The following is a 27,931-nucleotide window of genomic DNA, read 5'->3' on the forward strand; positions in this document are numbered from 1 at the left end:
ATTACCTTTATTATCTTTATCCATTAATATATTATGCTGGGCTTATCGGAAAACATGTGTTTGAAAATCCCAAATATTTTGCTAAGCACCTTATTCTCGAACACTGAATAATAATAATAATAATAATAATAATAATAATAATAATAATAATAATAATAATAATTCCAAAGCCTCCTTAGTACTGTACCATGTTATAAAATATCTGTAGATGTAGTAACTAATGTTTGTGTCATTATGACAGTTATCGTTAAATAACTTGAAAACGATTAGAGATATCTCAAAATACTGTAGATTGTACAATTGTTTCTTTCAGAAAATTTCACATGACCCCTTTTCCATTTAAAACTTCAAAGTTGCATCCAAAATGGCTGTTTTTGAGATAGCTGTGGACTAGAATCGAATATATCACTAGTGGAGCATTTGGTCTTATAAATATTGTTAAGACCTACAGTCATCGAAAATCAAGCATGTGGAAAATATTTATATTGTTCCAGACGTTTGATTCATCCTGTAGAACTGTATTTCCTATAAAAATCTATGGTTATTAGCCAGCACACTTCTAAATCCAGAAAAAAATATTGTCTTTAATAAAATAACTGTATTTATCACTTACAAAAGTATCAATTAAAACCAACATATACAGAAAAAGTTTTAAAACAATTCATCTTTAGTCAACCCAAATACTTGCGATATAACAGTAGGCCTTTATATAAAAAACAATCAGAGTTTAAATGTTGTACAGTAAAATTTGTAATCATTTAAAATAAAGTAGGTACCACTTAATTATGTACCGGGCTACAGAAAAAAGAGAGTTACATAGTTTAAAATACTAAACTTATCACTCTATATTCGTATATTCCTTCTACCGATAGTCTACCACTGTTAAAAAATGAACATTTTTAATCGTTATTCGTTGAGGTCCATAGTTATGGTGTCAATGTACTATATTTGTATAATATCTTCAATTATAGAAGTCTAATGGAGGAATTATAGTAAACTTCACTGAAACATTTGCCTTTTCATATTCTGTTCCAATTTCATCATAAACAACACATTTCCTCTCCCTCTTTACATATTCAAAAGATTGAAACGCAGTAGCTACGGCTTTCTGCTGTATTTTGTCAGTTCTTATCTCTTTACCTGAAAGTTCACATACATATTCAAACATCGATGGGCAAGGCCGGTAGTAGCAAGCATGCTGAACAATACAATACAACTTTTCATTAATACACTCGACGAAGCATAACAAAAATTCATTAAATACTTGCAGAACCATAAAAGAATTAACATTTAATTCTACATTATTTCCATGTTTCAAACAGTCGAAATGATCGTATTTCATATGATGGTTTCTGTCCCGATGGAATCCAATCCAAGAACACGACAGTTTGGCCAGTGGACATTCTAAAATTGGAGGTACTCGATGGCTGGGCAATTGACGAGGGTCACAAACAATGGCGTGCGGTTCGTCATCTTCACTTTCTAGCGAATTACCAATTTTCTGACACATCTGATACAATTCCAGACCACTAGGAAATAAAGGTGGTGGCCAATCAGATTCTCCTGAACTGCCTATAGATGCGTTCTCTTCAGCTGCTACTGTCGTCTGTATTTCATCTGTCTGGTTTCGGTCATCGGCAAGTTCTTCATAATTTCTTCCATATGCATCCTCTGTGAAGTCTTTAGATAAATTCTCGTCAGTTGAAATTTCAACCTGCGTTTGTTCTGATGTCTGGATTCTATCTTGAGCAGATATTTCATAATTATTTCCATTTGTATTCTCTGAAACTTCCATAGATATATTATCTCCCTGTAGTATGTCAGTTTTTCTTTGATCTGATGTAGGATTTTGTTCGCCAACAGAAATATAAGCATTTCTTCCATAAATTTCTTTTGAAATAATAGAAGATGTTTTATCACCAGTCTGTTTTTGTTTTTTAATGTATTCTTTAACAGACTTATGTTTTTCACCTGTCTGTTTTGAAATATCTATAGATTTGTTCCCTTCAGTTGATACTTTAATCGTTTTTTTATTTGAAGTTTGAATAAGTTCTTTACCTGAAATAAGGATATTCTGCTTTCCTAGTGTCTGGTCGGTCTTTTGATGGGGAGTATCTTCTTGCTTTTCCTCCTTTGGCTCCCCTAAATTCAGGGACTTCAAATGATCTGCACTTTTATATAACCTACTTGAAATTTTGGGTAGTTTTTCATTCGATTTCTCAGCCATTCTTTGACTTGAAGTCTTCATTCTTTCTTTCACTACATTCTGATTCTTAGCCTGGGTGAAAGTTCTGGAATAACAGCCATACTTCTGGCCTAAACGTGCTTCTTGGACTGCCTTGTGGAGTCTTTGTTCTTGACTGAAAGTTTTTACTTTATCCGAAATGTTATCTTGTTTATTGTTTGTTACTGAGATATGCTTTCTATCATACTTCTGTGCCTCTTGTTTGCGTGGTGTCTTTATTTTGTATTTAACTGCAGACGAAGTGAGAGATTTTTCTGCTATGCAATCGTCTCTTGGCATCAAAGTTTGTCCAGATGCTTCGCCAAATCCTTCAAGCCGCTTAATAACTGAAGACTGATTTGGTCTTTGACTTGAAGACGTCGTGCCCTCTAAATTTAAATTGTGAATTTTTACAGATTCTGAAATTGAGGTCTGATATTGTGTCGAATTTGTTAGTTCTTTGTTTAAATCCGAAATGTGTTCTTTATTTAAACTTAGCATTTCTAGATCTGCATTCTCAGATCGTTTATGACCAACGATCTCAACTGAACTTTTATCTTTCTCGGGTGATTTTTTAGTTAAACTTACTTGAATTTCTTTTTGTACATCGTTGTTAAGGTTTTGTCCTTCACTTTTATTTCGGAAACATTCGTCTTCGACAGATTTTTCTCCTAATATTTCTTCTCCATCGGGAGACTCATCAATAATTAACTTCGATTCAGGGTGGTTTTTATCAGAGACATCAATATTTATTCTTTCTATATGTTTTTCCAGATTACATACTTTATTAACATATTCCTTTCGTTGATTGATTTCTTTATTTATGGACTGACTGCTACTTTTAAGAAACTTAAGAGCTAAAAGTTTTTTATTTGATTCTAATTCAATGTTATGAACAAATTCCTCTTTACAATTTATAGAATGAGTTTTCTCCTCTCTTGTAGGAGTAGGATATTGCAGATGATGAGCATGGAAACTTGAAACTCTATTATAATCTACATCTACGTTCACTTTATTAGTGTTCATGACAGAACTTGTTTTTCTTACTTCATTTTCCACTACTTCTCGCTCGTTTTGGGAAGTGAGCAGTATCTCCTTTAAAGGATTGAATTCCTTATTTTTTCTTTCGGACAACTGAACGACTTCAGACACTTTACCCTCAGAAGATCGATTTGACTGAACAATGCATCTACTTTTGTATTGTTTCATCTGTCGTTCACTATTACTACTACAACTTTCATTCGTGGCATATGTTGAAGTGTTAGAATCTTTGGTAGGTTTCGTTTTAGTTTGTTTACTCTTTTTAATACATCCCTTATTTCCAGACAAAGTTTTTCTCATAAGATTCTCATTTGTTTCTTTCCGTTGTTCGACGTTACTGTAATTACATGCGGCTGACGTTGAAGGTATATTGGCATACTTGCCTTCTGAAATCTTCTCGAGTTTTTTATTTTGTTTATTCTGACCAGATCTAGATGTCGGATCAGCTGGTAGTTTCCCTACAGAAGAAGTCTGATACGATAACTGTGACTGGTGTGAACCGTGTAGTGACACTTGTTGGGATAAAAATAAAGGGTAGTTATTTTGAAAATTTTGCAGACTATGACTAAAAGGCTGAAATACGTTGTTCTGGTAGATATTCTGAGGATAATACATTTGAAAGTTGCTAAATACATGCTGTAAAAAATCATATCCTTGATTCCCAACTTCAGTCACTTCTTGAGAAGTTCCAGGAGAGTAATAGTTAGAAGTGTGAGGTTCTGAAACCTGATACCTGTGTTGATCTATCATGTGAGAGCTTTGAGAGTATGGAAACATAGTCAGTTCTTGATCGGAAAGATCTAATACACCTCGGTTCTCTAAATCTTGATATCTGCCTTGAGCGATAGGTAACTCATTGCGATTTATTTGAGAGATCTGTGCTCCTGGTTCAAGAAATTGCAAGGCATGATTTCCTGCTGCATATTGATGGCGGGTTTCTTGAGAATTGTGGAGTGCATAATTAGTATCCCCCGAAAAATGTGGCTGCTGTGTTGTCCCCGAAGGAAGCACTTGCATCATTTGCGGCGCCAGATGGTCCCTAGTCATCTGAACTAGAGGCACTTGAAGTTGACTTCCGCTCGTCTGTTGGGACAAGGAGTTTTCTTCAGAATCTTGGTCACTTCTCCTTTGCACATTTTTCATCTTTTGTGTATGAAATGTTTCTTGTTGGCTCATTTTTCTATTTCTGTTCATGAAAAGAGAATGAGACACAAAATTACCCCTTGTGTTTTAGAGTTAATAAAAGTATAGAGTGACTCATGACTGACATGCATACTTGAGGAGATGATTCCTCACATTATTGTGGTAAGGATATCTCCTATAAATATGGATCTGATTATTAACTATTAGCTTCGAGTAGTAAACAATTAACAAGTAGCATATCCTCTTTGTTTTTATGAAACCTCCTGTGTGAAAGCTCAGAAAATAATTTTTCAGGAGGAAGAAAAAATTAATTAAAAATCAATGTGCCTACATAAAAATGTGAAATAATTCGGTAGAAAATGTTGGTAAATATGATGAACATAAATGACATCATCGAGTATCAGTGTAGGCATATTGATATATCTGAAATGTTTCTTGTGCAGTTGATACTAAAACTTTGTGTTGTACTAGTAGACTATATTGTAAACCTCGTCTGTATATATTTAATCTAGATTATGGCTATAAATTAAGACTTTATAATAGTATTGTGTGTTTTTTTTTTTTTTTACTTTTCCCATATCCTACCTGTGAAGCAATGTTTGAATACCATTGAATGTTAATAAATACAATACAATACAATACAATAACTTTTTATTTTAAAAATTTGAGACAGCTCGTTCACGCATTGTAGGCCTAATTCAAATTTTTTCATTCTTTTATTTAGAAAAAATTGCCAGTTTCTAAAATCTCTCGCGTTTGAAATTCGCGGCAAATTGGTCATTGCCATTTACTGTACTTCATAACATTGGGAGTTGGTAAAAACTTGTCAATCAGCTTATTCCCTCCATTTTCAGTAAACAGTTGTGAAGTTTGTTACAAGTGTGGAAAGATTAGATTTATTCCTTGAAAAAGAAAAAGTGGAAATTGGTCGAAATTCAGTGAGTATGGACATGAAGTGACAGATTTTTTGTAATGTGGAAGAATGGCTTAAGATAATATCTAACTTTATCCCAAAACTCATTGATCTAAGTACATTCATTCTAGAGTAATTAAAAAAAGTAAAATTTGTGGATAATTTATCATAACGGAAAAATTGTTATATAATCCACAGTTTGAAAGATAGAGAGATTGGATTTAAAATAAAAACGTTAACATACAAGTTATTAGCATTAAAAATAGAATCAACATATAAAAAATTAAATCTATGCTAACTATTGTAATGTGATGAAGTGTATTAATTATTTTTAATAATTTTCTAATTAATACTGATTGATGATATTTTAATTTTTCTTCATTTTATTATTATAATTAGGGCTCATAAATATTATGAAATAATATCACCACCACCATCACCACCGCCGCCACCACCACCACCACCACCGCCGTCGCCGCCAAATCTCTATCCAAGTAAGTAATAATATTGAATGGATCCACAAAGAGTTTGCCGAGATAAAGACATTTCTTGTCACAAGTAGAAATATTACGAAACAGCATTCTAACAGGATTAAACTGACATTAAAATAAACAAGAATATTTAAAAAAAATCGTCACTATTGTAACTCAGTGATTATATTAAAAATAATTTCCTTTTTAAAAAAGAATGGAGGCAGTATTATGATTTTCAATACTGCATACAATTACCTTCCAGTTTCAATTAATAAAATTCATAGGATTCCGCTCATAACTGATGTCTAAATATGCCAGTCGCTTCACACCTTGAGGAAATTGCATCTGGAAGAGTAAACAAACGTATAAACATATCAATTGAAATAAAATGGACTTGAAAAATGAGTCTAAAATCTAGTTAAATGAGTGTTTGTCATCATATCGGCGAATGGTGTCGTAAACCACCTAACAAATAAGTACGCCTAAGCCTATGTAAACATCTTGAAATAATAACACGAGGACTAGCCTATTAGTATTGTAACACAGGACATTATTATTATTATTATTATTATTATTATTATTATTATTATTATTATTACTATTATTATTATTACTATTATTATTTTTTGGGGTTATTTTACGACGCTGTATCAACATCTAGGTTATTTAGCGTCTGAATGATATGAAGGTGATAATGCCGGTGAAATGAGTCCGGGGTCCAGCACCGAAAGTTACCCAGCATTTGCTGGTATTGGGTTGAGGGAAAACCCCGGAAAAAACCTCAACCAGGTAACTTGCCCCGACTGGGATTCGAACCCGGGCCACCTGGTTTCGCAGCCAGACGCGCTGACCGTTACTCCACAGGTGTGGACGCTACTATTATTATTATATTATCATTATTAATGATATAATTGTCTAAAACAGTAGTGTCAGAGTTGTAAGCGCCAATACCGGTTGTGGAGCTAGATCGGAGTTTGAACTTGCTTATGTCTGTGGAAACACCGGAGCACGCAACCAGTCTAGTGGAGCGCTCCGCTCCGTTTAGTCCCTGTCTGACATCGCTGGTCTAAAAGATGAGCATATCTATTGACTTTTTTCTTCACGGCTAATTCAGCAGCAGATGCTGGGCGTCTGGAGGTATTCGGCAAGTGAGATGGAGCTAGAGTGTCAACGCAAGTGGAGTCCCCTTTGCTGTGGAGACCTTCGGTCCTTGGAGTGATGACGATAAAGTTTTGGTATCTCAAATCGGCCAAATTTTGATCTCCATTGCATTACTTATTTACGTCATCGCTTAAGTATTGCTATTCAACGCGAAAATGCAATGAGCGTTTTAGGTAATCTTCTCGAATCCAGCCCTTTCTTCTGTAAAATTTATTAAGTATTCCGTGTGTAAATATTTACATTTAGTATTTTCATTATTATTATTGTTGTTTAATAAACTGTCCGAAGGTAGGCTTTAACATCATGACACCAATAAGGCATCACTCAGGAGGCAACTAAACAGGAGATAACGGGTAGGGTGGCCAGTCCCTTTCCTCCTCCATTGCATACAACCTGACTGGTAACATAATACAATAATCACACTTCAGATGTATACAAACACATATCGTCAAGTGAGATGTAGGCCTACTGACTGATAATAGTTATACGTATCAGGTATCAGGCAGAACTATTATTGATAGTAGTAATAGTAGTGGTAGTAGTAGTAGTAGTAGTAGTAATAGTAGTAGTAGTAGTAGTAGTAGTAGTAGTAGTAGTAGTAGTGGTGGTGGTAGTGGTGGTGGTAGTGATAGTAGTAGTAGTAGTAGTAGTAGTAGTAGTAGTAGTAGTAGTAGCAGCAGTAGTAGTCGTGGTGGTGGTAGTGGTGGTGGTAGTAGTAGTAGTAGTAGTAGTAGTAGTAGTAGTAGTAGTAGTAGTAGTAGTAGCAGTAGCAGCAGTTTCTTAGATAAAATAAAAATGGATATTCGAAAACGTTTTAAATATTTTAATAGACACTTTCAAGAGTTTGAAGAGTTGAAATTAAATTAAATTAACATTGTAATAACACAACTCATTCTTTTAGGTTTGAAGCCGAAACAAGCATTTAAATAGAAATTTATGTAGGCCTAACTAGTGTATAATCTTGATAATTATGGCACGAGTGATTGTTAGCGAGTGAGCATAAGCGAGTGCGCTAATTTCAACGAGTGTTCATAATGAAGATTGTACATTCTCATAAATAAAATGCTAGCATACTCAGCCAAAAAAATTAATGCAAAACCACCTCTTCTGTATTCAACATTAAAACCTGAAACCAACTCACGTGTTACAACGTTTTATGTTATTGTAGCATTAAAATAAGTAAAAAATACTATTATAAATTTACAAAATGTAATGTTATGACGTAGTAGAGACATGAGTACTGGATATGACGTAATATATTGCATGGTTGCTAAGTAACCGTTTCTAAGACAATGTTATTTTGTTGTTGTTTTGAAGCTTTTTCTTACAGGTACGTTCTATAAAAGTACGTTGCGAAGGCGGTGATGACGTCAAGTAATACTAGTTGCTAGGTAACCTTTTCTGGCACCAGTGCCAGAATTAGGCCAATTGTGCACGATTTATAGCGTCATAATAAGCGTGTTTTAATGCTAGGATTACATAAAAGTCTAATTTTATAGCAGATTATGATAAATTATCATTAATATTTATACCTCAATTTTACCTTTTTCTATTAATTTGTCCTAGATCATTAAATCATACAATTAAGTCGAAGCAGAGTAGGCCCATCTACCAGTTTAAACGTATCAGTTAGACATCCACTGCAGTCTGAGATGATTACGCAGGAATGCGCATAATCTATTGCAACAGAATGAAAATAGAATAACAACACCAAGGTTTTTCAAGAGTAAGACGTTAATTTCAACATATTTTCTATCAATCAATCATTCCGGTGCCATAAAAGCTGTCGCCGTCTTCCGGAAACCAAACGCCACTCCTCTCTGTTCATCCATTAGCTGGCTCTAATCCTCTAGCATCCATAGCTGTTAGTACACCCTCCATCCAAGTCTTCTTTGGTCGTCCTTTTTTCCTTCTTTCTGGTGGGATCCACTCCATAATTATTTTTGGTAATCGTTGCTCTGGCATTCTTCTGATTTAGCCATACCACTGTAACCTCTTCGTTTCTATTAGGCTTATATCTATAATGTCTGGCTCATCTTGCACTTCCACAATTTCTTTTATTCGTCTATTTCTTATTTTTTCCATTTTAGATTTCCCGCTGATCATCTTAGGATATCAATTTCTGTATTTAAAATCCCCCCCCCCCAGTAGGAATTTACCAAACTTCAACTACATATTATGTTAGGATACTTTGGACTATGGTTTTATACATTTAAATTTTCTATTTTTTTCTGCAATATTTTTTTCTCCATCAAATAAAATTTAGAGCATTTATTGCTTGTTTTGTTTTTGTAATTCTGTTTCTAATTTCCACTGTATTATCTCCTGAATGGTCTATTTTTGTGCCTAAATAAGTGCATTCAATAGATGGTTCTAATTCTTCTCCATTATCAAACTTTAAATTTTCCTTTTCTTCTCTTATTCATAAATATTTAGTTTTCCCTATATTTATGGGAAGTACCCATTTTTCATATTCTTCTTTTAGTTTTCTTGTCATATATTCCATATCATGGTGATCTTGAGCTATTAATACTCGGTCGTCTGCAACATTAATTGAGAATGTGTGTGTATTTTGAACTGACATACCCATTTGTTGGCATTTCCTTGTCCAGTCCCTTAATACTCGTTCAAGATATATATATAGATAGCGTTGGAGATAAGCTGCAGCCTTGCCTTAAACCCTTTTGTTACTTTGAAGCCCTCTGTAATCTGATTTCCAATTTTTATCTTCGAAACTGATGCTTTATATAATGATTTTATGGCTTCTATTAACATTGTATTGTTGTATGAACTGTCTAAAGTTTTCCATAACTTTTTTTAGGAACATTATTTTCTATACAATCTTAATAATTCTGGTATTGGTTTATTACACAAGAAATGGAATTTTTTACATGACCATGACGAGTTTATTTCTGATTATTCTGGCGGTCGGTGTTATCAGTATGTACTTTACTGTAATTTGGCCTGCAATATCGCCAGATATTAATCCAGCACATTATTGGTTGTGGGACTAACTGAAGAAAAGAGTGTTCTTGAGCAAACCTATGAGAATTGATGAGTTGAAGGATTCCATCGCACACAACTCAAAGCTGCTGTATACACTACTGAAGAGAAGCTGTCACTCACACAAGAACGAAATAGTGGAAACATACAGCAACATATACAATTAAATTATGGCAATAGGTGATGATGTAATATGTCAGTGCCAGAATGTTTAAGATTGTGTAAAAATTATGAACAATTAAAGTTTCCTCTTTCTTTCGAAAAACTATATATTTTCAATTATCATCATATGGACGATCAAACTTAACATTTTTTATGTCAGCAACTCGGTTATTTAGATTAGGTTAGGTTAGCATCTAGATTTAGGTAAGTGTTTAGACCTTTTCATTACATGTTTATAATTATTGCATTTAAACGCTAATATTATAATACATTTCAGTCTTCCATTTCACTAACTGTGCTTTTTGGGAAAGTCATGATAAAATCAACTAGCATTAAGATTTTTTTTATTTTAGTTTTAATTTTTGTAAACAGAGGATTTGAGTGTGAATGTACAGTAGTTGCAAAAAAAAAAAAAAAAAACCGGACCGAACCTTGTAGCTGATTTCAGAGCCTTGTTCACAGTGACGGCACGATAGACTGGTAAGTAAGACTTTTGTGGTTCGAATTATGAACAATTAAAGTTTCCCCTTTCTTTTGAAAAACTATATACTTTCAATTATTATCATATGGACGATTAAACTTAATATTTTTTATGAACTCGGTTATTTAGAATAGGTTAGATAGTGTCTACATTCAGATAACCTGCTTAGGCTTTTTCATTGCATGTTTATAAATTATTGCATTTAAAGGCTAATATTATAATACATTTCAGTCTTCCATTTCACTAACTGTGCTTTTTGGGAAAGTTATGATAAAATCAACTAGCATTAAACGCTAATATTATAATACATTTCAGTCTTCCATTTCACTAACTGTGCTTTTTGGGAAAGTTATGATAAAATCAACTAGCATTAGATCTTTTTTTTTTTTGTTTAATTTTTATTTTTGTAAACAGAGGATATCAGTATGAATGTACAGTAGTTGCAAAAAAAAAAAAAACGGACCGAACCTTGTAGCTAATTTCATAGCCTTGTTCATAGTGACAGCACGATAGACTGGTAAGTAAGACTTTCGTGGTTCGAATCCTGCCTGGGAAGGAAACATTTTTTGTTCCTTATTCAAATTTGTTTCCAATACTTTTCGATTGCAGCGATATTTTATTACTTAACTTATTATTCCCAGAGCATAAATTTTACCAGCTTATTTTCTAATAGCTTTCGAAATGGGCTACGTCAGCAGTCGAAACTACAACAATTTCAATAGATTACTCGCTACCTTGTGAATGCGGGCGTGGCATGCGCAGTGGCTCATTTCGGGGACTTCGATTATTCCGTCGGTCCGGTTTTTTTGCCACTACTGTACATGTAATTTTGTCAGATATATTTCTCTTTCATCGTGTCTGTTTTATGGGTGTGTTTTGTCCCTGACAATCACTATAAGAAGAACCATAAACACTTTAAACTTCCTCTTTAGGTATGTGGCAATAGAGGAATGTTATGAAGACGAATATGCATTTCATTTCATAATAGACGTTTCACCTTGACTAAATTTCTGACTGCGTATGTGATTCTCTGTCAGTTACAATGTAAAGTGATCGTGGACATTCTGATTCTTCTGTTTGATCTTCTTGTTAACTCAAAAACGTTATGGAGACGAACACTTATGTAATTCCTTCATACTAGACGCTTCCGCTTGACTACGTTTACTGCAAAGGCGTTTTCTTTCTTTACAGGCATTGTGAAAAACCTTAAATATTCTGAATTTCTCTTTAAGTTTTACGACAACAAAATAATTAATCGTTTATATAACTTCTTCGTAATACGTGATTATCCTTGACTATACGAGTTAAGTTGGCGTGTTGGTGACTGAGTGAGTAAAGTTTACATTCTCCTATTCAGTTTATTATGATAACAGAGGAATACGCTGATGTGCAAACGGGTAATCACTTCTGATTTTTAAGAATCTTAAAATAACTACTACTTTAGTGGTTTGCGAATGATTCAGAGAGATTTCTACCCCAATTCTCTGGTGAGAGATCATGATGGTTTTGAACATTCTGCTCAATTTCTTGAACTAGAAAATATTCTGCAGATAAATTAATATATTTTCGATATGTTGATTTACTCTTAACTGTATTAGATATCTGGATGTGTTATCTTTTTCTAGGGTCGAAAAATAAAGAACTACAAACATTTCGAAACTCTTGTGACGTGGGGGGAAAATTATAAAGATTTCTCTTATGTCTTTACATGTCATTATGTAAAGAACAACAAACAGGAAGTTCCTCTTCTTTTTCATTTTGACAATAAGGAAATTCTATGATGAAACATCTTCAAATAATTTCGTTGTGGACGTTTCTTCTTCACTGTATGTGAAGTTTTTTCCCTATAATAAAAATGACGGAAAGTTTTAACATTCTATTCCAAGACTGAAAAAAAATTAATGTATCATAATTTGGGTGTATTTGTCCTAGATGATTATGACTTGAACAAACAACAGTCATCGGTGTAACTCAGTCAGCTAAGGCACTTGCCTGCCGATTCAGAGTTACACTCGGGAGCGAGTTCGATTCCCGTTGGGGCTGATTATCTGGTAGGATTTTTTCCAAGATTTTCCTCAACCGTAAGGTGAATGTCACGTAATCTATGGCGAATACTCGGCCTCATCTCGCCAAATATAATTTCGCTATGACCAATCTCATTGACGCGAAACAACCGGGATCCGGAATTTCGTCACCGATTTTTCGTCACCCACTGATTTCATCACATATTACATTTTGCCACTGCAACATTTTGTCACACCATATTTTGTCACCGATTCACTTTTGTCACCACCATATTTTGTCCCCAATTTAATTTGCTCCTCACTATTCGCCACCACAATTTTTCCCCCTTCGTATCACTTCACTTGATACCTATGTAAAATGATACGTAATATGATGTCTCCTACTTCATTGTTCATTTCGTTTCAAAAGATACATTCAATTTTTGGTTTCGAAATCTTCAAGTTACAGCATTCATTGTGTTCATATTGTTCCTTTCATTTGGATACATTGATTTTTTAAATCGAAATCTTCAAGTTACAGAATTCATTGGTTTCAAAATCTTCACGTTAAGGTATGACGGAATTATTTCGATTCGTAAGAAGTAATAGGGCAAGAGATAAGTTAATCGACATAATATAATGGACATATGCACACAAAACACAAAGTTACGAAGATCGGAATTGTATGGACATGTGATCAGCGCGACATTTGTAATTCACTGATGACTATTTCCTCAGATAAGAGAACCATTATAAAAGATCCTACAGAGCACTTCAATGGGAATTTTGGTCCTAACTCCATAAAAACAGGATGAATGTATGCAATTCAAAAGCCATGTTAATACAGAGCATTAAAATAATTATACAGTGATGCATTAGTTTTGGACTCATAATAAAAACAATCTACATGTAAGTTCCTATATTATTTTGGTGATGAAATCCCTTCAGTATAAAATATAATGATGACAAAATGTATATGATAACGAAATATAATTATTCGGTGACAAAATCTCCTCAGTGACAAAAAACGTGACAAAATGTAGGCCTATTTGATGACCAAAAAACTAATGACGCAAAATAGGTGACAAACTAGGCCATAACGGTTACGAAATTTCCGGTTATGAAATGCCCTAGACCCTAAACAACCTAGTAGTTGATACAGCGTCGCTAAACAACCAACTAAAAAAACAGCATTTTAAAGTTACTGCTTAGCATATTTCACAACATAACTGTATTATGTAGAAGAATTTTGATTAATTTCGTCATAAATGTTTCCTTTCTACCCTCTCATTTGTCCGTGGATATTCGACGCCGATAGACACTAACTATGCTTTCGAAAACATTTCTGATCTTGCTTGCCCTTTGCTTCGATCTATGACCCACTTCCTGCGTGGAAGAAATTTCCAAAACTTGGAAGCCATGAAAATTCAGAAACTGGTACCGTTGCAGGATAACACACCTCACTGAAATCTCAAGACACTAGAATCTAATGGCCTTTCTTAAACGATTAGATTAATTTCTGTCTTAACACATTAAATCGACATTATTATGAGACATTTGTAGATCTAATACTTCAACACGTAAAAATATTACGGGCAATAATATGTAGCCTATGTATGAGTTGCATAGGTGGCGATGTGATGTCAAGAATTTCGTCATTGAGCCGTTCAGAGGAAAAGTGCTGTAAATCAAAATTGGGCAATGAAGTTTAAAGTAAAAATTCTGTAAAATACAGGCAAAGTAGCAAATAATATGTCCTTCTTGCTATCCACTGATTACTAATAATTGAAATAAATTGAATATCAATTGCTACTTTGCGCTGTATTTTACATAATGTTTACATTACCCATTCTTGACTTACACCACTTCTGCTCTGAACGGCTCATATATAGAAACTGTTTACGGCTAATTATAGAAAAAACATACAGAATAATTAACACAGGCATTTGTCCTAAATAATTATTAATCAGTTTACACAATTGGATTTATAGAAATGAATATCGACTTAAAAATAGATAAATAATTCACAGAACTCAAATCTGTATCGTATTCGTTTTCAGGCAATGCGTGAAGCAAACTTGAAAGGCTATTGTAACCTCCTTCAGCGGCAACCAGACTTTCTCTGCTTTAATTGCATGTTTCTCTTGCATACATACACTTTATTATGCAATAAGAAACTAATTTTATGGGTAAATCCATATTTTAGGCTCTTGATAGGCCTACTACAAATCTAATTAATTTAATAGGTGGGGGAAGAATCTGACATTATATACAAGAAGAGAGAACGCTAGCCTTACACATGTTAATCATAAGAATGTACCAATATGACTCTATTTCTATAGAAATATAGATTATCAGCTGTTTTGCTGATTTTTTCATTATGTGGCTTGTTATTACAAATTGATTTACAAGTGTATTGCGAACACATTGAAACCAAATAAATACACAGGGACAAGCAGGACTACCAGTGTGGTTTAGTTGAAAAACATCTTATGTGCTACATAAGGAACATCGGCTGTATCTAGGACAGGCCTGCAGAACTCGCAAAGTAGGGGAACTATGACGTCAGCCTCACTCCACTTCTATTGGGGAAGATCGACTTCCGCCCCGAGAATGAATGTTGATGAAGCCGAGCGTAACTAGAACGCCGTGACCGCACAGGTAGAAAAGGTGGGTGAGGTAAAAGAGGAGAGGAAAGCAGTCGCTCTCAAGAGCTACAGTTCTGCAGGCCTGATCTAGGAAATTACCAAAAAGCATTAAATTTGTTAACAGAAGTAAGTTTTTCTTATTACTTCTCTTTACAAAGTCCTAAGTCGGTTGAAAAATTTCTTACGTGCTACATATGAAACATCGGCAGTATCTAGGAAATTACCAAAACGCATTAAATTTGTCGACAACAATAAGTTTTTGTTATTACCTCTCTTCACAAAATCCTAAGTTAGTTGGAAAACATCTTACGTGCTACATAAGGAACATCGGCAGTATCTAGGAAATTACCAAAACGTATTAAATTTGTTAACAGCAGTAAGTGTATCTTATTACCTCTCTTCACAAAGTCCTAAGTTAGTTGAAAAACATCTTACATGTTACATATGGAAATAGGCAGTATCTAGGTAATTACCAAAAAGCTTCAAATTTGTTAACAGCAGTAAGTTTTTCTTATTATCTCTCTTCACGAAGTTCTAAGTTAGTTGAAAAACATCTTACGTGCTACATATGGAACATCGGCAGTATCTAGGAACTTATCAGAAAAGCATTAAATTTGTTAACAGCAGTAAGTTTTTCTTATTACCTCTCTTCACAAAGTCCTAAAATCTTAAGTTAAATAAACCATCAACTCACGTATAAAAGTAATTTTACAAATTTGTTTAATTTCGTAGAAGACTTGTCTTTCAACAGACGAAGTGTCCAAACAGTAATTCATTTCATTTTCGGATCGACTATCACCCATCACTAGACCGAACACATTCTAACCTAAACGAATATAAATTCTAAAAATCATCCCCTCTCTCTTCATTTCAATCATGTGTAACAACATCTGAAACAATACAAAAGTTTCGTTTAAAAATATATTTACCGCATTTAATAGGCTTACCGCCAGAAAGATTATATTACACGAATTTCCTTGTTCTCCAAGCGTTAATTTTTTTTTTTTTTTAAGTTTTATTAGTGCACAGTGCTGAATATTATAGTTTTTTTTTAAGAATTACAAATGTTTTATAGGGTTTTACTTGTCTCATTACAGCGTAGAAAGAGAAATTATTTCCATTCTTTCATGATAGCTCTCCTAAAATTAATTCATTTTTTGTTTAAATCGTTAAGTGAACTATGTGTATTGGATACACAAGAAATCTGATATATTTATATGTTTGTCGAAACATATCTTTTGTCAAGGCCTTCTTTATTCACTCTCAGTGAAGAGTGGAAGGAAACCATCACATTTCTACGATTCTAAGAGTATAAAGTGTAACAAAAATTTATTCTTTAAGGATGGCTTTCGAAAAAATGTTAAAATTCCAAGAATTTTTTAATACGAGTCGTATTTTGCTAGTTAGTAGGGCCCATAGAGTAAACTATTTTAGATCATGTTCTAGTAGTAATTTAGCAACAAGAATCACAGGCTTCAATTAATCATCCAAACTGAAATTGTAAATTTCAAGCAACTGTAGTGATACTTAGGTTATTTTATTTAGGCATAATTATTTTATCGCGCCATAGCATCGTGATCTCAGACATCATGCATCATCAGACTCACGTTACGGAATGCCCGCTGGTTCGAGTCCTCATGGAGAAGAAATTTTCTCATGGAATTTAAACCAGTAAACCTAGCATCGTGATGAATTTGGAAAACTACGATAGGTAACGAAATCTGGTTCCGCGAGTCAAATATAACTGCCGGAGAAATCCTCATGCTAACCACAAATATCTCCATTCTTGTTCGATGATCGTTCACCTCTGCTGAGGCGGCTGGTAGACTTAGTCCTTCATGGGCTGTCGCGCCTCAGATTTATTTAAATTTATAAAAACTAATATAATACTTATGTTAAAAATTCGAGAAATTTCGTAGAAGATTCCGATGTATATCACGTCACGACATCATTTACAGTATACGAAAGTTTAATGGAAGGTAATGAGGGATTTAAGCCCCCTCCCCCCCCCCTCGTATTTGAAATGGTAATCGTTTTTGCAGGTAGAGCAGGTATTAATACATGAATATATATTATCTAATTTGCTATCTTCACTCGTACTGTTGTCCGTAGCTGCCGTGTATTTCTTTGGTTTTAAACCGGTTTGGCCGTATCGAGAACAGATTGTGTGAATATCTTGTAGGTAAGGCTCTTCCATATTACTAAACACACATACAGTAAAACCTCTATTATCCTTGATAATGAAGGGGATGGATTGAACGGTTAATTGAAAAAATCAGATAATCCGTACTATAAAAGGTGTTCATAAACTAAGTGCATAATACAGTTTCGTCATTTCCCCCGTTGTCTTTTCTTTTAACACTCTAGGTAGTGGATCATGAGTTCATTAATTTAAGTCTAGCTTTCAACGACGGGTTTTTAATGGCCAAGGAAACTCCTTATGACAGCTGTCTATGGAAAGATAGGAATAGTAGAGGTCTCATGTTGTAGATTTACAAATTTCATACACTTTATATTTTGTTTTTCATTAAATCGCGCACAGTTGTAATTTCTATCTCGTACTGTGAGACAGTTTCTCATTTCCCAAAACACTCAATTACTTGCACTTTCTTTTCTTAGCAAATACGTTTTCTTTTGACATCTGTGGAAGACATTTTGCATAGAAGTTAGACAGTACGACCACTCGAAGAGTAGATCATACTGCGTAAGGGTAAAGGTTTGTAAAAAACACTGTGTAGAAAAAAAAATTCGTACTATAGTCCCGTCGCTCTAATTTTCGGCAATCACGTTGCAGGTCGGCTACATTTAAACGTGTTCGTCTTGTGATTCGTTGATGAAGATGTTAAGCATTTCCTAAGGCTGGATAAATACTTAATATATAATTGCCCACCATTTTGGCTCTTTCGTTGGCGTTCGCAGAAAGCACATGAGGTCGTTATTTGCCGTTCAATTATTTGCTGAATTACACTGCGTTTCATTTATGATCATAGGAGCAATGACATGATAATGTTTAACGGTGTGGCAAATAGATCCCTCGTCTGGTAGCTCGGCAACGAAAGAACAAAAATGGCGAACGATACTATCTACCTAGACTTTATAGAGCCTTGACTTCCTAAGATGTAACCAAAGAGGAGGAGTCACGCCGAGAATAACACCGTCGCGACAATGTACAGTACTCATATTTTTCTGCAAAACAAAAAGAGTGGGAGAAAGACAGTCGGATAATCCACCAATCGGTTAATACGGTGACGGATAATCGGGATTTTACTGTATAAGGAATAAAATATAAAATGTAAAGTTTCAAAGTAATATTCTTTACGAATATATTTCGTAAAATTTAAATTTAAATAATTTAGGGCCTACCTATCAAGCCTACATGAATCGATTAATTTGTATAGATAGTTGAAGATGTTATAGAATGTAGCCCTATGTTTACGTGCGGCTCACGACAGGAAAAACTTGGCTGTGAGATCAAACTGCGCATTCGCGGACTTGGTTTATTATTTTTTTTTTATTTTAGTAGGTTATTTTACGACGCTTTATCAACAGCTTAGGCTATTTAGCGTCTGAATGAGATGGTGATAATGCCGGTGAAATGAGTCTAGGGTCCAGTACCGAAAGTTACCCAGCATTTGCTCATATTGGATTGAGGGAAAACCCCGGAAAAAACTTCAACCAGATAACTTGCCCCAACCGGGAATCGAACCCGGGTCACCTGGTTTCGCGGCCAGACGCGCTAACAGTTACTCCATAGGTGTGAACGATTTGGGTAATAAAGACATTAAATAATCAAACCTAACCTTCGTATATGCAAGATGTGTAACCAGAGTACGAAGAGAACTTCTTGATTTGGTCTGGAAAGTACACGCGAAAATAAATCCAGCTAAGGATCATGCTGGCACTGCATGAAAAGTCCGCGCATGCGCATTTTGTTTCACAGCCAAGTTTCTTCCTGTCGTGAGCCCCTCCTCTGTATTGTGTAAACAATTTTAACCTCAACGTTGTTGTGGTCTAATGGTTAAGTTGAGGGACTACTAAGCAGAAGTTTCCTCCATCAAGTCCGGTGATCTCAGGATCGAATTTACCTTCATTAAAGAAAAGTAAATTAATTAATTAATTATGTAATATTAATTTTATGTAAATATAATTAGAGAAAAAAGGAGATGAAATGAGTTAGGCTAGAGTGAAGTAATAAAGGAAAGAGTGGATACATGAGAAATAAAATTAAAAAAGAGTTTTATAACATCATGTGATTATTTCATATACAATGGACTTCCTGTTAAGCAATGCACCACATTTTTTTTCTCATTCAAGGTTTCTTTATTAAATGCCACGTCATCCTGCAATTCGTTTGCTACAAATACCAATACCTATTTTTTTCACATGCAATATTCTCCATTCAAATCCATGGCCTTAGCCATATAGAGGTTAGGTTTGTATGCCGTCGCGGTGCCATTCTCCTGGTCTTCCTCTCAGTCAAGTCTTTACATCTCTGGCCAGACGGCTTTTATGTGATGGTGTAACATCCGGGAGTGGAGGGTGGCGGTGATAAATGATGCTGGACGAATTGTGGAGTGAACTGGTAGGAGAAACCGAAGTACTCGGAGAAAAGAAGCAAGCACCAAGCCTATATCGCTGTTCCGGAAGAACAAGAACGCAACTCTAAAATTGGATTGAATATTAAAAAGAAAAAACTAACTAGTATGCCTACTATTTAAAAGTAACCAAACATTATATATTTAGCTTTACTTCAATTGCCATAATTTTTTTTCAAATATGATATATTATATTTATTTATATCTAAATAAAATTATGTTTTTTGTTTCTCCTGAAAAACATTCTATGTTGCACTTACGTCGTTGTTCCTCCGGAACAGCGATATGTTGTCTGCTTTTATAATAGAGTCGAAACGCAGCTCCAGAACTTGCAAAGTTTCTGCATACATGACAAAAACAAGTAAAAAAATAATAAAATAATAATTTAAATCATCTCATTTAACTTCTAAGAAACTGTGCACAATGTGACTTATTTGTAGATACGTTTCTACTTTTCAAAAATTATTATATTCTCTTTAATTACTTGTTGGTATGTAATAAAAGTAATTACACAACAAACTAGTATTACCAGTGGTGTATTAGTATTATTTTCTTTCGCTGACTTAATTTGTAATAAAATTGTATCTATTTCTAAGCTAATATTTATTGTTATAAAGGTAATTCCAATATCTATTAATGTAAGTTGGTATTATTATTATTATTATTATCATTATTATCATTATTATTATTATTATTATTATTATTATTATTATTATTATTATTATTATTAGTGGCTAAGAGGGATGAAGTTACAGGAGAATGGAAAAAGTTACACAACACAGAACTGCACGCATTGTATTCTTCACCTGACATACTCGTAATTAAGAACATTAAATCCAAACGTTTGAAGATGGGCAGGGCATGTAGAACGTATGGGCGAATCCAGAAATGCATATAGGCCTAGAGTGTTAGTTGAGAGACCGGAGGGAAAAAGATCTTTAGAAAGGTCGAAAGGTAGATGGGAGGATAATATTAAAATGAATTTGAAGGAGGCGGGATATGATGATAGAGACTGGATTAATCTTGCACAGGATAGAGACCATTGGCGGACTTATGTGAGGGCGGCAATGAACCTCCGGGTTCCTTAAAAGCCATTTGTTAATTATTATTATTATTATTATTATTATTATTATTGTTGTTGTTGTTTCCAGTGTAAACGAGTTACATTTAAAAAGCAAGAAATATTACGTCCAGGTACATCAAGGGCGTCATTTCACTTTTTTTTTTGGGAGGGGGGCATTTTTTAGAGAAGGCCTTACAGAGTGTACCGAGCGGCGTACTCACTCTCAATTTACTCTTTAATGAACTATTTTTCAAACCATGAACTGATCGCTGGAGTAAACATGACCAAAAAACAACAAAAATCACGACATAAAAAAAAAGAATTAAACCATATCAGCTGCAATTAACTCATTTTTAAAATTGACTACTTTTTTTCCATATCATAAGCATTTTTTATTATCTTAAGTCAAAAATAGGACTGATATCATTGTTTAACTTTTTTTAAATTTATGGTCAAGTTTACTCCATTTTACAGTACATTTCCGATTAGGCTACCACACAAATGCTTAGCTTTTAGTTTCTTACAGGTAAAGGGCTACGATACGCAATTTACATGCACTGGTTGTTAATATAACAGGAGAAAACAACGAACGCAATATTTTATTGACAAAGAAATTCAATTTCCATTATTAAAAAAGTTGTATCGGTACTTTATTTACAATGGGTAACAACCACTAATGTAGCAAAGTGTAACGCCTTGCTTTCGTTGCTTGAAAATTCATTAACTAAGTTAATAAAAGTGGAATGTTTTCACATTAAAAGTAAAGTTTCCATATTTCTTTCTTTCATACTATTATCCAATTACTAATTTGTTTAACTTTAAATTCAGAGCAGGAGTACTTGCCTCACCTGCCCCTTAAATGTCGCCTGTGAAGTAGATAAATGAAGGATTCAGAGTCATAGTGGGCCAAGCGCCATTTATTAAAAATGGAGAAAGCAAGGGTTAAATTTAAGTGAAAACCATAGTTTAATGAAGATTGACATATCATTTAGTTTTAATGTATATGTTTTATATTACTTGCTACATTTTTCCATTGAATTATGGTAATAACTTAATTTTAACCCTTGTTTTCTAAGTCTTCAGTAAATGGCGCTTGGCCCACTATGGTTCTGAGCCCTTCAAATAATGGTGACTATCTCTTCATTAACAAAATGAAAGCCTAAAATATCAAGGATAAAAAGTACAATTTTCCCTGTCAAATTTAACGTTATTAATGACATGAGAATTTAAGCTTTCACGGTAAAAATATGGTGTTTATAATCTTGTTTTAATATATAATATCTGCGATGTTTCGGAACCACAGTAATTTACTTACAATTTCACTTTTCGTGTTATCACCAACACCAACACCCCCTGGTAGAGGGGTAGAGAAAGCCTGACGGCCTTATCTCTACCAGGTTAAATAAATAAATACTAATACTAAATACTAATACTAATACCTTAAGGGTCATCTACTTTTTCTCATTGTTGTTTGCATAGTTTAAGAGTTCTTTGCCAGAAATAACAGGTGCAGTAGAGTAGGCAACTCGTCAGGTACGTGGTGACATGACCTAATGATGGAAACCTACAAGTAGTTCAGAAATTTTGGAGATGAGTCACTACATACGACTGAAAATCCAAATTTTTTTTTTTTTTTTTTTTTTTTTTTTGCTACATTGTACTATACAAATATAGTGAGGACAGTTTAAAAGTCTCGCCGGCATTCTCCTCCATGAAAGCGTAGCGCTCTTCCCGCCTGCCGTCAGTCCTGAGTGAGATTTCATCGGAGTAGAATAGTGTTGTGTTGTGTATTGTTGTGCAATGGTGAGATATTCACTGCGTCGTCGTATATTCATCTTGAAGACGTACATCAAGTGCAGAAAAGTTGTGTAGCACAACAGAGAAGCATTTAGACGTAAATTTCCTGGCAGGCCGGTTTCACGACGAAAAGCAATATTACATTTAGTGGATAATTTTAATAAAACGGATTATGTGACTGTCCAGAAAGAAAAACGAAGCCGTCATGTGCTTAGAGAAGGAAAACAAGCTTGATGAAATAGGAGCTGTCTTGGAATGTAGTTCTCGAAAATTTCTTTTCCTCACTTGATGGAAGTCTACAAGATAAATATACGACAATTGACGCAGTGAATATCTCACCATTGCTAAAGAGGTTAGGTACAGCTTACAGCAGTAACATTTTAGGGAAATGTTCAATTTTTTTCCTCCATTACTGTATCTTGTACAAAAATTAAAATTAGTATGTGTAAAAAAATTGTCCTTCTACTATATAAATAATATTTTTACGGTAAGAAAATATTTATAATTTTTTAAATTTCAAAACGGTGGCAGTTCACTGTGCAGTGATGAAGCATATTTTTATTTTATTTCTGAAACTCAAGTTTACAATATCATGCCCTTTCAACTACATTTCTTAATAAATGTATATATTTTTTTATTTTGTGTTAGAAGAAAATACTGATATCTGACCATTTTCTAAATTAATTTATTTTTATTAGACAATATATCAAAGGTACAGAAGTGAATTTGCATCATATTGTAGATATGATATGCATAAATGCGCACAAAATATGTCACCACAGGATGGTGGATAGTTTTTGAGTTACGAGGGAAACGCTTCATCACTGCATAGTGAATTGCCTTACTTACTTACTTTTAAGGAACCCGGAGGTTCATTGACGCCCTCACATAAGCCCGCCATTGGTCCCTATCCTGAGCAAGGTTAATCCAGTCTCTATCATCATATTTCACCTCTCTCAAATCCATTTCAATATTATCTTCCCATCTACGTCTCGGCCTCCTCAAAGGTCTTTCCCTCCGGCCTTCCAACTAACACTCTATATGCATTTCTGGATTCGCCCATACGTGCTACATGCCCTGCCCATCTCAAACGTCCGGATTTAATGTTCCTAATTATGTCAGGTGAAGAATACAATGCGTGCAGTTCTGTGTTGTGTAACTTTCTCCATTCTCCTGTAACTTCATCCCTCTTAGCCCCAAATATTTTCCTAAGCACTTTATTCTCAAACACCCTTAATCTATGTTCCTCTCTCAAAGTGAGAGTCCAAGTTTCACAACCATAAAGAACAACCGGTAATATAACTGTTTTATAAATCGTAACAGTGAATTTCCACAATTTTTAATTTTGAAAAAATATATAAATATTTTTTTTAATCGTAAAAATATTTTAATCACATAGCAGAAGGACAATGTTTTACACATACTAATTTTCATTATTGTATTGTTGAGTGGAAGAGAAGGCATTACGGCCTTAACTCTGCCAGCTAAAATAAATTATTATTATTATTATTATTATTATTATTATTATTATTATTATTATTATTATTAAGATGCAGTAATGAGGGGAAAAAATGTTAAATATTTCCAAAATTTTACTGTGGTGAGCTCTACCTAACTCCTTGACACTACTTTACTCTCTAATGAAATCTTACTCACGATTGCGTAAAACAACTACCCTACTCAAAAGAAATTTTACTCATGACTGATTGCATGTGGGAAGAACACCGATCGGGGAATGCCAGCGGTTTCATGGGACTCGGACTGCCGACTGGCCGAGCAATATTTCGGGACATTCCAACTGCCCGGTCTGCACTTTCGAAATAATAAGACACAATTGTCAGAAGCACATTAACCCTCAACTGGTATTGCTTTTTAAATGTACGTTAACGATACCTATCTATATGGGTCTATATTGACCCATAGATACCAGTTGAGGGTTAACCTTAAGAACTTTTCTTTCGCCATCTGTCTAAATTTCTCTAGCATATTACAACAAATTATAGCTTACTTTCATGGACACAGTTAATGCTACTAAATGTTTAACAATAAGTGTTAAAGTATAACGATCTCAAGATACCAAACTTAGGAAGGGTGAACATTTTTGGATTGTGTATCTGTGGAAGAATTGGTCCCTATTTCAATGTAAGCAGTGGTTCTTATGCGGATTGCCTGCGTAGGAGAATCATTTTGTGGAGATTCGGCGCCAATAACAAGCCGTCCAATTTGTTCCGCTGAATCTAGCTCTCTTTCTCGACCCTGTGCTATCTTCTTCGCCTCCTCCAAGTGCTGCCGTGCGGACTCCAGACGGACATGCACTGCGGCATATTCGTGTTTGATAGCCTCCAGACGCTTGTACAGAATTTCCAGTTTCTCCTTTTCTTCCAGAACCCTCTGGTCGTGAAGTAGCTTCGCTTGGCTTCCATTCGTGGTCATCAAGACTTCTTTTTTAGATCTACGAAAATAATAATTTAGTATACTAAATTATTCATTATCTATAGATTATAAGAAGGCATATGAAAGAATTGACCAAATAGCATAACTCTCAAAATTCCTGTATGTATTCCACCAGATTAATTTACAAAGTTACAAAGTTTTGTAACTCCTCAATTCTTTATGAAAGGCGGTGTATTTTGAAAATTATATTAATGATACACTAGAACTATTTTCAGAACATGGAAGGGGTGACAGTAGGAGAAAGAAGAATAAAATGCATAAGATTTGCTGATGATATGGCGTTGTTAGCAGAAGAGGAGGCAATACTAAGCAATCTGATAGTGGACAGCTATGGGCAGTATAGGATAAAAGTAAATGCAAACAAGACGAAAACCATGGTTGTCGGAAGAAAAAGAATATAAATGTGCGAGTGCTAATTGAGACAGTAGAGCAAGTGGACAGCTTCAAATACTTGGGATGTACTATAAGCAGTAACATGAGCTGCTGCTAGGAAGTCAAAAGTAGGTTAGCTATGTCAAAGGAAGCTTTTAATATAAAAAAGAACATCTACTGCGGACCTCTGGAAAAAGAACTAAGAAAGAGACTGTGTGAAGTGTTTGTGTGGAGTGTGGCATTGTATGGGGCAGAAACATGAACATTATGACGAAGTGAAGAGAAGCGAATAGAAGCATTTGAAATATGGATATGGAAAAGAATGGACCCTATGAAATGGACAGACAGAATAAGAAATGAAGCTGTGCTGGAAAGATTGGGAAAAGAAAGAATGATGTTGAAACTAATCAGGAGGAGAAAAAGGAATTGTCTTGGACACTGGCTGAGAAGAAACTGCCTACTGAAGGATGCATTGGAAGGAATGTTGAACGGGAGAAGAGTACGGTGCAGAAGAAGATATCAGATGGCAGACGACATTAAGATATATGGATCATATGCGGAGACTAAGAGGAAAGTAGAAAATAGGAAAGGTTGGAGAATGCTGGGTTTGCAGTGAAAGATCTGCCCTTGGGCAGAACACTACTTATATATATATATATATATATATATATATATATATATATATATATATATATATATATATATGTTGTAAAGAAAAGTTAGTTCCCGACACCTATGTTGATGAGCTCAAAGTCTATTACTTGTCTACACTCTTCCTCAGAGTATTAATTTTCGATTACGTAAAGCCACTGAACATGAGGTCTTAAATATTGTTAGAAAGATTAAAAACTCTAACAACATGAACATTAAATTTATAATTTTTAAGTTATACTGTACTTTAATTCAATGAAAGTATAATATATAATAAACTTTTTCACTTGCTATTTGCATTAAAAACACTTCGTAGAGTTTGCCTGTTCCGTATGCTTTACTTTACCGCAGAAATAATTGAAACATTTTTACCGATCATAAAAGTAAACTTTATTGCAAGTAGACTATTGAACTTAACGTTAATGAAATAAGTCCAGAACGAACGACGAACTCAGTTCTTGTTACAGCGACAAATGTTCATGTGTGTACCACGGCTGATGCAGCACACATCACACGATAATTTACCATACAATTTTACTACCTAATAAAAAAGTCTTAATTATTGTTTTAAATAATTAACATAATAAAGTTACAATTATGTTAATTAATAAATTACAAAAAACAACAATTAACACTTTATGTTTAAAAAACGCATAATGTGAAACTATTAATAAACAATGTGTATAAAATTGTTCATTACATTCTGGCAAATTGTTTCCGACAAAAAATGTTCATTTTAGTGCCTAAATATTATCCACTTAAAAAAATAATTCTAGTTAGTTATTGTGCATGTCAATCAAGTCAAGAGAGTCTATTTTATTTTTTATGAAAATGTTGTTCGTCTTCTGGTAGAAAATTAATTTCTTTTGAAGATAAAACATATGAAACAGCTGGGAAACTCTACCAAGTGTCCTTAATGCAAGCTTAAGATGTGGAATTTTTCCTTAGTTACTTAAATTAGCAAACACTGTTTCTGTTCATAAGAAAGGTGATAGAGAATGTGCTGGAAATTACGAACCAATAGGCTAACCATTTTACCTATTTTTTAAAATCATGTTTTATTTAACGAGGCTCGCATCTGCCCAGGTTACATCAATGTTGTCGATGTGCAGGAGTTTTGTCCAGTAGGAGTTCTTTTACATATCAGTAAATCTACTGACATGAGCCTGTCGCATTTAAGCACACTTAAATACATCGACCTGGGCCGGAATCGAACAAGAAACCTCGGGCACAGAAGGCCATCATTCTATCGACTGCGCAACCAAGCCAACCATTTTACCTAGATCTGGTAAAATATTTGACGGTGTTCTACAGTTGCGAGAATACCTTGAACACCATAAAATTATTACTCTTTTCTAATTTGGCTTCTATCGAGAGAAAAAAAAATACTCAGGATGAAAATTAATGATGTACTGAGTACCATATATGACTTATGAGAATAGAAATTATGCCTATGCCATATTTAATGAATGAAGTAAAGCGTTTAATTCAATTCCATACAATACATTAATGAAATTTGCTTATAATGGCATAAAAGTAACAGAATGCAATTTTTCCATGTAGGCTATATTTGGTTGGACGTACCAAATTGAAGTAAATGGAGGAAAAATGCTGCAGATCCAACCAAAATATAGTATTTCACAAAGCTCCATTGTTTCTCATTCTGATAAATAATTTACCAAGTAATATGTGAGCCAAAAGTATAATTGAAACAAACGTTATAACCAGGGAACGGATTTATATGGAC

General features: G+C 34.2%; 1 long non-coding RNA gene across 1 annotated transcript; it reads right to left on the reverse strand.

The window, feature by feature from the left end:
* Positions 1–624: 624 nt before the first annotated feature.
* Positions 625–16,062, reverse strand: LOC138698248 (uncharacterized). The gene is made up of 3 exons (XR_011331789.1): positions 15,897–16,062; positions 6,050–6,139; positions 625–4,451 (listed from the first exon to the last, which is right to left on the reverse strand). It is a non-coding gene; the product is annotated as an uncharacterized lncRNA (long non-coding RNA).
* Positions 16,063–27,931: the final 11,869 nt, after the last annotated feature.

This window comes from Periplaneta americana, chromosome 4 (genome assembly GCF_040183065.1).
Source record: "Periplaneta americana isolate PAMFEO1 chromosome 4, P.americana_PAMFEO1_priV1, whole genome shotgun sequence".
In the NCBI taxonomy this organism is placed as follows: domain Eukaryota; kingdom Metazoa; phylum Arthropoda; class Insecta; order Blattodea; family Blattidae; genus Periplaneta; species Periplaneta americana.